Below are 15111 nucleotides of genomic sequence, written 5' to 3'. Positions count from 1 at the left end.
ACATTTAACACAGCAGACACCATCCCACATGCATACATTTAACACAGCAGACACCATCCTACATGCATACATGTAACGCATGCATACATTTAACACAGCAGACGCCATCCCAATGCATACATTTAACACAGCAGACACCATCCCACATGCATACATTTGACACAGCAGACACCATCCCACATGCATGCATTTAACACAGCAGACACCATCCCACATGCATACATTTAACACAGCAGACACCATCCCACATGCATACATTTGACACAGCAGACACCATCCCAATGCATACATTTAACGCAGCAGACACCATCCCACATGCATACATTTAACACAGCAGACACCATCCCAAATGCATACATTTAACACAGCAGACACCATCCCACATGCATACATTTGACACAGCAGACACCATCCCACATGCATGCATTTAACACAGCAGACACCATCCCACATGCATACATTTGACACAGCAGACACCATCCCACATGCATACATTTGACACAGCAGACACCCTCCCACATGCATACATTCGACGCAGAAGACACCATCCCACATGCATACATTTGACACAGCAGACACCCTCCCACATGCATACATTCGACGCAGAAGACACCATCCCACATGCATACATTTAACACAGCAGACACCCTCCCACATGCATACATTTAACACAGCAGACACCATCCCACATGCATACATTTAACACAGCAGACACCATCCCAATGCATACATTTAACACAGCAGACACCATCCTACATGCATACATGTAACGCATGCATACATTTAACACAGCAGACGCCATCCCAATGCATACATTTAACACAGCAGACACCATCCCACATGCATACATTTGACACAGCAGACACCATCCCACATGCATGCATTTAACACAGCAGACACCATCCCACATGCATACATTTAACACAGCAGACACCATCCCACATGCATACATTTGACACAGCAGACACCATCCCAATGCATACATTTAACGCAGCAGACACCATCCCACATGCATACATTTAACACAGCAGACACCATCCCAAATGCATACATTTAACACAGCAGACACCATCCCACATGCATACATTTGACACAGCAGACACCATCCCACATGCATACATTTAACACAGCAGACACCATCCCACATGCATACATTTGACACAGCAGACACCATCCCACATGCATATATTTGACACAGTAGACACCATCCCACATGCATACATTTGACACAGCAGACACCATCCCACATGCATACATTTGACACAGCAGACACCCTCCCACATGCATACATTCGACGCAGAAGACACCATCCCACATGCATACATTTAACACAGCAGACACCCTCCCACATGCATACATTCGACGCAGAAGACACCCTCCCACATGCATACATTTGACACAGCAGACACCATCCCAGATGCATACATTTAACACAGCAGACACCATCCCAAATGCATACATTTGACACAGCAGACACCCTCCCACATGCATACATTCGACGCAGAAGACACCATCCCAAATGCATACATTTAACACAGCAGACACCATCCCACATGCATACATTCGACGCAGAAGACACCCTCCCACATGCATACATTCGACACAGCAGACACCATCCCAGATGCATACATTTAACACAGCAGACACCATCCCAAATGCATACATTTGACACAGCAGACACCCTCCCACATGCATACATTCGACGCAGAAGACACCATCCCACATGCATACATTTAACACAGCAGACACCATCCCAATGCATACATTTAACACAGCAGACACCATCCCAAATGCATACATTTAACACAGCAGACACCCTCCCACATGCATACATTCGACGCAGAAGACACCATCCCACATGCATACATTTAACACAGCAGACACCATCCCAATGCATACATTTAACACAGCAGACACCATCCCAAATGCATACATTTAACACAGCAGACACCCTCCCACATGCATACATTCGACGCAGAAGACACCATCCCACATGCATACATTTAACACAGTAGACACCATCCCAAATGCATACATTTGACACAGCAGACACCCTCCCACATGCATACATTCGACGCAGAAGACACCATCCCACATGCATACATTTAACACAGCAGACACCATCCCAATGCATACATTTAACACAGCAGACACCATCCCAAATGCATACATTTAACACAGCAGACACCATCCCACATGCATACATTTGACACAGCAGACACCCTCCCACATGCATACATTTAACACAGCAGACACCATCCCACATGCATACATTTGACACAGCAGACACCCTCCCACATGCATACATTCGACGCAGAAGACACCATCCCACATGCATACATTTGACACAGCAGACACCATCCCACATGCATACATTTGACACAGCAGACACCCTCCCACATGCATACATTTAACACAGCAGACACCATCCCACATGCATACATTTGACACAGCAGACACTATCCCACATGCATACATTTAACACAGTAGACACCATCCCAAATGCATACATTTGACAGAGCAGACACCATCCCACATGCATACATTTAACACAGCAGACACCCTCCCACATGCATACATTCGACGCAGAAGACACCATCCCACATGCATACATTTGACACAGCAGACACCATCCCAGATGCATACATTTAACACAGCAGACACCATCCCAATGCATACATTTAACACAGCAGACACCATCCCAAATGCATACATTTAACACAGCAGACACCCTCCCACATGCATACATTTGACACAGCAGACACCCTCCCACATGCATACATTTAACACAGCAGACACCATCCCAAATGCATACATTCGACGCAGAAGACACCATCCCACATGCATACATTCGACCCAGAAGACACCATCCCACATGCATACATTTAACACAGCAGACACCCTCCCACATGCATACATTTAACACAGCAGACACCATCCCACATGCATACATTTCACACAGCAGACACCATCCCAATGCATACATTTAACACAGCAGACACCATCCCACATGCATACATTCGACGCAGAAGACACCATCCCACATGCATACATTTGACACAGCAGACACCATCCCACATGCATACATTTGACACAGCAGACGCCATCCCACATGCATACATTTGACACAGCAGACACCATCCCAGATGCATACATTTAACACAGCAGACACCATCCCAATGCATACATTTAACACAGCAGACACCATCCCACATGCATACATTTGACACAGCAGACACCATCCCACATGCATACATTTAACGCAGCAGACACCATCCCAAATGTATACATTTGCTACAGTGGCACTTTCAGGGCTGGGACCCAAGGGCCCCTTCTACTCTGTCGGTAGGGAGGGCATTGTCATACCCTTGCCCTTAACGTCCGTAGATACCATATTTAAACGACCATATAAATATATCTAGGTTGGCAGCCGGCAGCTTTTGTGTTTGGCAAAGACTGTATACGGTCTTTTCTCACCCACATTGGTCCCTTGCCCACTCGGGCCAAACCGTAGCATTTCGGGCATTAACAATTGCCTATACTAATGTCTAGTATGTCCTCTCAGCGATATTTGACCGAGGGTTGAATCTGATTCAGCCGCAAAATAACATATAGATATAAAGGCTCTCAGTTCCTTTTTCCCTCTAGTTCAGCTTTGATAGGGACACTTCGATTGTTTTCTCGGTATTGGTAATGGCTGTATGATATACTCAGGCCAAACTAAGAAACACAAACACATAGTTTATTACCCTCGACTACAGTGTGATATCTTTGGGTAGTCATAGATCAGTGCGTCACTTTGTAACATGGCGTCTCACGGCTGCGCATGCGCAGGACCGCGCGTCACAGGCGCGCACGTGCGGGGCGAAGACACTACTTTCCATCACCGAGCGAGGACCTTGCACGGAGCGCAGCCTATGACCTTAGACAGAGGACGCGCAGCCTCACTGCGCATGCGCTGAGCAGACACCCCGTCCCAAAGAGAAGCTCTGCACTTCAAGCCCTCTCACCCTGTGCTGTGGCGCGAGGCGCCTCGCGCTCCGCGGCGGAAGGCAGCTGTTGCTTCTCACTCATTGTGTCCCCGCGCGGACACCGTAATTGTTGGGCTTCTTTGTGTCCCTGCTCGGACCCCGTCCCCCCGGTGCTGGCTCAGAGGTGTGGCCCTTCCCTGTGCTCTGTGCTGCGCCCCGTGCTGAGAATCTCTCTTGCAACGACTTCTGGAGGTGGATTGCCCTAACAGCGGCGTCTGTCCTCGGCGCACGCGCAGTTAATCCAATGCCGCTTTAACCCGCGCGGGAAGCAGTGTCTGTGCGCCGCGCATGCGCAGTTAATCCAAGGGCTCTTTAATCCGCGCTATGGGAAGCAGTGTCTATCTCTAGCGCATGCGCAGTTAATCCATGGCCCCTTTGCAGTGTTTGTCCCCAGCGCATGCGCAGTTAATCCATGGCCTCTTTGCAGTGTTTGTCTCCAGCGCATGCGCAGTTGTCCATGAACAGCCTCTTCTCCCCGCGCTCATAGTTCAGTCCGGGCGTTACACAAAGACCTTACAAAGCTCAACACGACCCACAGCACGGAGCCCTGGACCACATTAAACTCCAGGTGAGGCCCGACCCCAGGAGGTACCAGAGCACCACATTAAACCCCAAGTGAGGCCCGACCTCAGGAGGGGCCAGAGCACCACGTGAAACCCCAGGTGAGGTCACGAGATACAAAGACTGTCTGCTGCTGGAGGGTCTCGAGCCTGCTCTCCGGGATTCATTTGTTGTTGTTGTTGCATCGATCGATGATTATTTTGTATCAACAATGCTCATTGGCCCTCACTGCTGGAGTTGGGTCACTCTTTTCAAGGCCTCAGCAAACGGTGACATTTGTTTCACCTGAAAAGTCTGTGATGAGAAGATCGACTTGAATCCCGTTTGTGCTCTCACCAGATTGAAGGGGGGCCGCCCCGTCAATTGAAAGTGAAAGAACGCACTCCCAGGCAGCACCGACTGCGCCTCATTGCACCTGGGCCTGCACAGCATCACTGATGAGGCTAAAACTCCCCCAAATATGACTCAACCTCTCTAGGGCCTCAGTAACCAGGCAGCACCGACTGCGCCTCATTGCACCTAGGCTGGGCCTGCACAGCATCATCTGATGAGGCTAAAACTCCCCCAAATATGACTCAACCTCTCTAGGGCCTCAGTAACCAGGCAGCGGTCAGCCGATGCCCATCAGGTAAACAAGCATTGGCATCGCCAGTAGGTCTCGCCTCTGGGGCCTTATAAGTGTTTAGTTATCCAGTACAATATCCTCGGTGCAACAACATCAACTGTTGCATGGCTAAACACTTCTAAGCTCCCAAGGGGGGAAACCTATTGGCTATGCCACTGCTTGTTTTTATTGGTTCCTGTTTGAGCCTTTTAGAGATGCATGCTTCTGTTTCGTCCTTGAGTCTAACTACTCCCGCCTTTTGTTGATCTAGGTCACAGGTACTCATAAACATTTTTTCGGGGGCCGCAAAGTTTGGTCTGTGCTGTGACCGAGGGCCGCACTGATGCCAGCGGGGTGTAAAGTCTGGGATGGGGAAACAAAGCATGTATATCTAGTGGCTGCCTTTAAGAATGAAGGTGTTCCTAAAGTTAAAGGCCTAGTTACTTCCTTTTCCTAACTGCAATTAACCTGTAAGTAAGTGTTTGCTGTATTTGTACGTTTCTTTTTCATGTTAGTTCTGACTCGAGTAAACAGCAGCCCAGTGCTACTGCTGTCCAGGGGTCCGCAAGTAAAGACCTGAAGGGCCTTATGCGGCCCCCGGGCCGTACTTTGAGTATCACTGATGTAGATCCTCCCGGCGACCACCCCAGCTACATGTGTATTTCCAAATTCTTCAAAAAGGGGTCGCAGTTGAGAAGACAGGCTTGTCAAGTCTTCAAGGAAGTGTGAGTGTGACGAGGCTGGTGTATTTATTCACCACTTAACTAATCAGTCTCCTGTCCCTCCGTCCTCACGTAAGCCACAATTTGTGACCCATTTGCTATTTTAAGGATTGTAATAACATCACTTTTGTATATTTAAGTCCAGACAGATACTGAAAACAGCAAACCGCAAGTACAAAAATGAAAAGTACAGGGGGCACGAGCCCTAAACAAAACAAAAAATAGGTTTCAGAGGGGCAGGGTTTGTTAATTAGCATAGGCAGTGTGCAGTAATGTCACAGAGAGGGACATTGCAAATCTATTATGCCTCTCTTTAATGGTAATGAACCGTCATTCACGTAATATAAGCACACACATGAGCAGCGTATACCCTCATGTACATGAATAAAGAAGTCTTAAATGTATTTTGGTACAACAATGTGGGAGAGTTTTAATGAAACGTGGGGGAACATGTTAACATTAACTTTTATTGGGCAGAGCAAGTTTCCAGTGGGAGAAAGCTAAAATGTTGTAATGCATGATATAGAATGAATATAGTGCTCTCTGAATCTGACTTGCATATCTATATACTTTTTTTTACTGTATTGCACAGATATTCTATGCAGTAGTCTATTATTATTTTCCTTTTGTATGATAGCTGTGCTATAGATGCCACTTCTTCAGCTATTCACTAGTGGTGAGCATTTTTAGTTTGGTGCCCGTAAATATTCTCTATCTCAGTGCAACCCTGATAGTTGGCAGCCCACTAGCGATTCATTTGATCTATAAGCAAGATGGCCGTCGGACAGGAGCTCTCGGTAAGAGCTCCGGTGCTGGGGATCCAGTTTCTCTGGTCTTTATCCCCGTCAGCTCCGTGAGGCACCGTCTTGAGCAACGCGACGCAAAAGTAACTGGAGTTACAAGTAACAGGATTAATACAAGTAACTGGATCTCTTACCTGCGGATGAAAAGTTGCTGAGGACCCCCGACCCGACTGGAGACCAAGACCCGCAGGAGAAGTCGAGCCTCGCCCGCCTCCTCATCAGACCTTGGGCTGCTCCCCGTAGATGCCTGCTGTCTAGAGCCAGCTTTGGTCGACTGGTGTACCTTGCTGGACGTCGCTGAATCAGACCGTGACCTGGACCACTGATAGCGCCTAGAGTGAGACAGGCACATCGTCGCGGCGGTTGCTGTAGTGACCCCCGGAGTCCTGCTCGCGCTGGGAGCTGTGCGCTGGGAGCTAACACATCACGGACCATTTTACATGTAGCTGGACGTCGCTCAATTGGACCGGGACCTGACCACTGCTGGCGCCTGGAGGGCGACGGACACATCGTCGAGGAGTGCGCTGCCCGTCGGTGGCTGCTGCCTGGACCCTCGGTGTCCTGCGCGCGCTGGGAGCTGTGCACTGGAAGCTAGTACAGCACGGTCCGCTGTACCGTTGTACCATGTACCGTTGTACATCTGCAACCATCGGCTTCGACACCCACTCTGGATGACGACGGGTGCATTCTGAGTCTGCAGGCGAGGGGAGCTGTAGCGGAGCCTGAGAGAGCACCGTCGCATACGCCAGACTGACTGGGTGGTGGTAGACCCGGTGTCTGACTCACGACGGGAGTGATCTCCCTGCCCTGCCTGGCAAACTGTTTGCCTGGCTGTTCGTCCCCTGCCTGCGGCCACCAGGACACCAGAGGAAGCTGACGCCTTGCTGTGGGGTGGATGGTCGTTCCCCCCCTCCCCCCCCTTTGTATCCAACACCCAGCTGTATCAGGAACAGACAGACCGACTGGTCTGCAAACGCTAGCGAAGATCGTCTTTGCCGAAGCGACAGCTAAAAAAAGGTATTTGCTTTGCCCCACGCATTTTATTGGAAAAGTGCACATCTGCCCCACTCGTTTTGTTTTACAAAACCTCTGTTGCTCAAAATGGCGGGGTCATAAACTGAGCACCTAATCCCCTCCTGTACCGCCTGAGCCCACGAGGCCCCTCAGCAGCCCCTCTTAAGATAACAAAAAACTAAGATAAGACTCCCCTTGGTATGCAAGTTCCTGCGCCGGCCGAATAGATTCTGAAACTACTCTCCCCTGCTCTGATATCAGTAACAACGAAAAGAGGACTAATGAGCCCTTTACTTGGCGGCCATATTTAGACTTCCCTCTCCTATTGGCGGCCATCATGGACTAGTCTTTCGGATTACTCTTGACTATCGGTTCCACAGACTCTACATAGCCCTGTACTCAAATCATTAAGCGATTAAGTGTTTGCCTTTTATTACAGTATTATACTATTATTTTACTACTGGTACTTTTACACTGTATGTAACCTACACCTATTTCACTTATTACTGCAGTTTCTATTTTATTTTATTTTATTATTACTGGCTTCCTACATTGTATGCATTGCTATCACATTACTATCGTATATTCTAGTGTTATATTTGTTATTGCTGCAATTTGTATGCACATTTATGGGATTCAGTAACTCATTAGTAGTTTAGCCCTATTTTAGCCTGTATTTTATATGCGGCAAGCTGCACATATCTCACCTCTATCCCCATCATTCACTGTCCGCTACCGCATTTATTTATTTGTTGGTTTTTCGATGTAAGCTACGTCACGATATTGCACTGATTATTACTACCTCATTCAATTCGCTCTGTCATGTAAGCTGCACCCAGCCACTTTCTACGCCTAGACTACACTGCTGTTACCTCGTACATTCTAATATGTAACTTGGCTTCCACCTAATCGGTCCTACCACTCATAGTTGGTTACACGGTGTAAGCCGACTGCTACCTCATATATAGGATACATTTGGTAAGATGCACCTACGCACTGTCTGTTCGGGGATCACACTGACTTCTACCTCTTATATCTTTGATCACTCACTAGTGTCTTCCTTGGCCCTGTAACTAGCAGCTGACAGTTTGTACCTTCGTCCTATTTCCTACACCTAACACCACAGCCTCTCTAAAATGGAGCTCAACGGCAAGCACACTTTTAGAATTAACTACCCCTCCACTCCTCTCTCCAAAAATGCCACTAAACGTTTTAAACACAACTTCTTGAGGTCGCACCCTGAAACACCCTTTGCCGACACTTACTTCTCATCGGGCAATGGAGCCCTGAATACTGATATCATCTTCCACACCTCACGCAGAGCCCAATGGAGAAAAACTTTCCTATCCCTACTCACAGTCTCCACCACCAGGAAAACAACTCATGGCCTAATTCTCACCATCACACCTTCCCACCTCTTCCCTGGCAGGTCTACCATTACTATCTACAATAACGGGATTGTCCTAATCCAATCCACGGACAAGAACCTGGAATTACTAGACAACCTGTTCCCCAAGTTCAAAGAGCACCTCTCCAAGCTGCGGACCCCCACCCAGAACTCCGCCAGCACTATCCCCCCTGACGTCGCAGCCACCACCTACTACACCTCTACCCCCAGCACCCCAGTAAATGGCCCACCTGCTGTTAACGCTCCCCACTCCCCAAGGACAGTCACAAATATCTCCACCGCACATACTAGCAGCCCCTCTAACATGACCCTTCTCATCCCCACCCATACCCCCTCCATCCCTCTCCCCCTGGACAGAACATCCCCCACCCACAACACACCACCATCTGAACAAGCCACCGCCCAAAGTTTATCCACCCCCCCCTCCCATCCCCCCCACGACAGACACCTCTCCCTCCCCATCTCCCTCTCCACTCCCACCCACGAGTCTCTCACACCTGACACAACAACTCCCACACGCAACACGCCTACATCTGCACACACTCACTCGGAGTTTATCCACCCATCCCCCCCCATCCCCCCCACGGCAGACACCTCTCCCTTCCTTGCTCCCTCCCCACTCCCACTCCCAACTCTATCTCCCTCCCAACAAAAGATACAGAACATACCTCCTCCCTTACCTTAGCATCCCCCTCTCTCCCACCTCCTATTCTCAGCCCTCACTACCCTCCTGTCTCCCCCACTGTCTTCAGCCTTCACTCACTCTTCTACTCACCAGCACCGTCTCCCGCTGAAGTCACTACCTATGCTTCCCACCCACCGCCTGCCTCACCTCCATCACCCACACCCCTCGCCCACAAACACGTCCACACCTTGAATACCATCCCACTCATTAGCACCGCGGAACCCCTCAACAACGCTAGTATACCCCCCCCCCGATACCCTGCCTGCTCTCCAGCTCACTACTCCACCACTCACCAACGGCTCTCTCCACCAACACCTTCCCCAATGACCCTCCTGACCTGACTTTATCCACCCTCCAACAAGTCAAAGAGGAAATCCTACAAATCAAAAAAGACGTCCACGCAATCAAAGACCTTCTCTCCTCACAGCCCAGTCTACCTCCCACCATCCCACTACCCTACAAACGACGCACCCTCCCTAGATACCCTCGCCCCCGACGACACCAGCAATGGCCTACTAACCCCGTTCGCAATAATTCCCACCGCCCCCGTCGTGTTCTCAACCCCTTGTCGGACCGAGACCTATGCTCTCTCCTACGCTCTTATGGCCCAGGTCCGGTAAAAGACTTTTCCAACTCACACATCCCCATACCCACAATTCTTACAAACCCTCTGAGGCTCCCAACACTCAACAACAGAGGCTCCGTCCCTAACAACCTCAGAAAAGTTCCCCTCACACTAGAAAGCTCGACCACCCTTCTCTCTCCCAAACTCAAATGCATCCTACTAAACTGCAGATCGGCCCAGAGACATTCCTCCGACATCGCGGATCTCGTCTCAGATAGGGAGCTGGACCTAGCCATTCTAACGGAAACGTGGCTCACTGAAGCCTCTACCCCGATTATTGACATACTAGTCCCCCCCAATTATCACATCATTAGGCTGGACAGGTCTCCTGGCAAGACGGGCGGGGGAATTGCATGCATTTTTAGGAGCAACCTCTCCGTTACTCAAGTCACCTCCCCCTCCCTTTCCTCCTGTGAACTCCTCTGCCTCGACATCACCAGTGAGGGCAAACAAATCTGTGCTTTACATCTCATCTATCACCCGCCTGGTGACAATGTCATATTCACCCAACAATTCATGGACCTGATCACTTCCAATGCCGGTCGGCAGACCACTCAAGTCTACCTGGGTGACTTCAATCTCCACTGGAACGATCAGAAAGACACCGTGGTGAATAGTCTCAAAACTTTCCTCAATGCGCTTGACCTCACCCAACTATGCGATAAACCAACACACGACAAAGGCGCGATACTCGATCTCATCATTGCCAAAGAGAACGCTATTCAACTGGAGGCGATTCTACCCTGCGATTGGTCAGATCACCACATTATCACCTTCTTTATCAACGAAAAAGTTAAACCTAACCCTACTCAACCAATCAAATCCAAAACATGGAAAAGGGATTTGAAGAATCTTAACCCCTCCACCCTACCTCCCCACATCGGCAACCTCCTACTTCCCCCTTCAGGTGCCTCAGATGTTCAATCACTGACTGACCACTACCTTGACTCTATGAGTACAATAGTCAATGAAGTCGCCCCTCTGCAACTGAAGAGAGTCTCCACCAAAATTTCGAACCCCTGGTATGATGACAGACTCAATGACGAAAGGCGTAATATGCGAATGGCAGAGCGCACCTGGAGATCGGACCCTTCAGCACTGCATCTCAAAAAGCTTAAGAACAAGAGAAATGCCTATTTTAGGAAAATAAAGCGCACAAAGTCGGACTTCTTCAGCCGCCAGTTGGACCAAGCGAAGAACAGGCCAAGAAAGCTGTTCGAGCTAATCAAGACCCAAACAAAGGCACAACCCACACAATCAAACAGCACAACAAATGACACCCCACACTGTGAAGCCTTCTCTGCTTTCTTTAAACTAAAGACTGACAACATAAGAAATGACCTCATCATGGATGTAAATCGATACCCCAACCACACCAGAATGGCAGACACTCAACCTAAAAACAAGGCATCCTGGCAGTACTTCGATACCTATTCGGAAGAAGCAATACACAAACTGCTCTGCACCTTGAAGCCCTCTAATCACCTCACAGACCCTCTACCTGCTAATGCTGTAAAAGACTTTATCCCCTTGCTCCTCCCTCTCTGGACCAAGATCATCAACAGCTCTTTGCAACAAGGCCACATTCCAGACTCCCTTAAGGTGGGGCAAGTCACGCCTATACTCAAGAAACCTACAGCTGATCCGTCTGACCTAAACAACTATCGGCCCATCACCAATATCCCCACCCTGGCCAAACTGCTGGAGAAATGTGTCCAACTCCAACTAACAAAACACATTGATCAATTTGACCTCCTCAACCCTCATCAATCAGGCTTCAGAGCGAAACATAGCACTGAAACAGCTATGACACACATAATTGATGACGCCCTCCAAATTCTGGATCGCAATGAGTCCTGCCTCCTCATCCTTCTTGACCTCTCGTCTGCATTTGACACGGTCAAACATGAGAACTTGCTGGAGCTGCTAAGTACTAGAATGGGGCTATCGGGAACTGTTCTCAAGTGGTTTTCGTCCTTCCTTCACAACCGGTCTCAGAGGTTCAAGATCGACAATGTGCTATCTACACCTGTACCTGCAGATCTAGGTGTTCCACAAGGATCCACCCTCTCCCCTACACTGTTCAACCTCGTTATGGAACCGCTCGCCACCTTGCTTCAAGCATCCAATGTTCAATTCCATATGTACGCCGATGACACACAACTCTATCTAAAGTTACAATCCCCGGAAGATATCAAACATCTGAATTCCACGCTTATTAACACCCAATCTTGGCTGGCCGATAATCACCTCAAACTAAATGCTCTGAAAACTGAGTTCCTACTCATCTCACCCCCGGCGAAAATCTCTACCACCCAAACCTGGCTCAACAACCTAACAGCACTCAATGTCCAACCTACCATCGTGGACTCGGCGAAGTCCCTAGGCATCACACTCGACGCCAAGCTCAACATGCAGCAGCACGTCAGCAAAGCCACAAAAGCAGCTAATTTCCAAATTAACACGCTGAGGAAAATTAAACCCTTCCTCCCGGCCAAAGACTTCCAAACTGCTGTACAAGCTTTAGTCATCCCTCGAATAGACTACGGAATTGCGACCCTAGCGGTCTCCCGCTATCCACAACAGCACCCTTAAGAGCCTCCCTGAACGCTGCCGCGAGACTCATTACTGGCTCTAGAAAGCATTCGCACATATCCCCAGACTTAAAGTCTCTAAAATGGCTGCATTTTGAAGCCAGAATACAGCTAATAATTGCAGTTATGACACACGCGGCCGTGCACCACAAGGCACCCAACTACCTCGCTCAAAAGCTGTCTATATCAGGAGGTTCGAGATCCAATAGGAGCACAAAAAATCTACTCCTGAAACCTCGTAGATTCCGGAAAGTGAAAACGTACAAGCGCTCCTTCTTAGGAATGGCACCCAGGATCTGGAATGCGCTCCCTCCTGAAACCAGGCTGATCTCCTCCACTGCACTCTTCAAGAAAGAGGTGAAAACCATCCTTCTGGTCAAGATCTCCTGATCGTTATAGATGTTGGTTCAGAGACTCTGCATGGCTTTGTATCACTGCTCACCCTATCCCCTGGCACTATACTCTACTTGTTGGGGGCACTACTACGCTACGCTCTTACTACCGACCAAGATATGATACATGTTGGTTTACTGATCCACCTGTACACCTCTGTAGTGGGATCAATGATTTGTGCTGTCCTATATTACTTCCTTACCTGATTGTATATGGATTGGTTTTATGTATGTTTTTATTATCCATGTTATTACCATGTTATTGACTATTATACTATTCCCATTATCTCTGTTGACTCCTACTGCCCCTTCCCTGTCTGTGTGAAGCGCTCTGATATCTGTAAGGATCCTGTTCGCGCTATATAAAACTTTGAATAAATAAATAAATAAAATAAATTTGATGTTTACTAAATACCAGGCAGTTGGGGTAAACCTGCTACTTGCTACAAAATGGGTGTTTGGACACACAACAAACTGGAACAAGCATTTGCAATGCAATTGGTCTCACATTTACGCAAGTTTGAGCTATTGGCATTGTAAATGACAATGCCTTTTATTTATGTTTTGGGTTTCAAGACATAAATAAAATGCTTTGTCATTTACAATCCCAATAGCTTAAACTCGTGTAAATGCGCTACCTGTTGCATTGCAAATGCTTGTTATCTTCAGTCTCATGGTCTTTTTAGTAACATTAGAAAACTTAAATGTGAAGCTTTTGTGTGGGCCCTTATGGCCTAGGGCGCTGTACACACAACCATACATTTCTAATTTGTTGTCAACAAAGTTTGAATTTGAATGATTCTGCCCAGGTTTAACCAAAAGCTGTCAGTTACTGAAACATTTTGCATAGTGTTTTTTCCTGTCAACAAATAAACATGTGTGTGGCATAAATGCCTTAGTGGCCGCTTACTTCCTTGAAGTACTATTTTCCTTACAGTAAAGTCCCCAATTTAATTATATTCAAATGGCATTAGATTTATGGAATTCCCCCTTCCCACCCCACAACAGAAGCAATCCTATGGATTACCTAGATACCTGTGTGTGTGGTTTGATTGCCACAGTTGTCCTTGAGGACTCCGGTTCTGGTGTGCATTACTGGGTTAATGGTGAAGATGGACATATACTGTTTGAAGAAGTTATGTCCAGTGGTCCGTGGTCCTTTTGGCAGCGGCTATAAACCACTCGTGCCTTTTTGTCCCATGCTCCACTGGCATCCCACTGATTTTTCATGGAAGATTAAATCTGTCCCTGTAAGTGTATCCCGCCCCTGGGAAGCCCGTGGGATCTATTCAAAGCCAATGGCCTGTTACATTAAACAACCCGAGCTACCGGGGCAGAACCCACAGATGGCCGCCGCGGTGCGTGCATCTGCGACGCGGCGGCCGTGCTCTCAGGGCTTCTACGCGCTTGGTTTCTTGGCCGCCAGGTGTAATATTACTGTAGCACCAAGGCCGCAGGCCACGGCTCTCATTCAGTCCATTTTTTTTTCGTAAATGTATTGTTTGGGTGAGGGGTTAAGTTTCTCTTAATTTCCAACAGGAAGATGACTTTTCTGCACATGCGCCACTGAAAAATCTGTTAACGTTATTCATTGCATAGGAAATTAAGGTGGTGGACATGGTGGTGGTGGTGGATGCGGTGGTGGTGGACATGGTGGTGGATGTGGTGGTGG

At 48.3% G+C, this 15111-nt stretch overlaps 1 long non-coding RNA gene across 2 annotated transcripts in view; it reads left to right on the top strand.

Moving 5' to 3' along the window:
- The first annotated feature begins 4492 nt into the window (after window positions 1–4492).
- LOC144768216 (uncharacterized) overlaps window positions 4493–15111 on the top strand; it is a 30379-nt gene continuing 19760 nt past the window's right edge. The window contains exon 1 of one of the 2 annotated variants that reach the window (XR_013598501.1): window positions 4493–4599. This is a non-coding gene — a long non-coding RNA (uncharacterized LOC144768216). Of the gene's footprint in view, window positions 4694–15111 lie in introns of both variants that reach the window. The other variant, XR_013598498.1, reaches the window with a different exon arrangement.

The sequence above is a fragment of the Lissotriton helveticus genome, chromosome 1_1 (assembly GCF_964261635.1).
Source record: "Lissotriton helveticus chromosome 1_1, aLisHel1.1, whole genome shotgun sequence".
NCBI classification, from domain to species: Eukaryota; Metazoa; Chordata; class Amphibia; order Caudata; family Salamandridae; genus Lissotriton; species Lissotriton helveticus.
The sequence above is the reverse complement of the archived record's forward strand: the minus strand, read 5'-3'. Positions and strand labels throughout refer to the sequence as shown.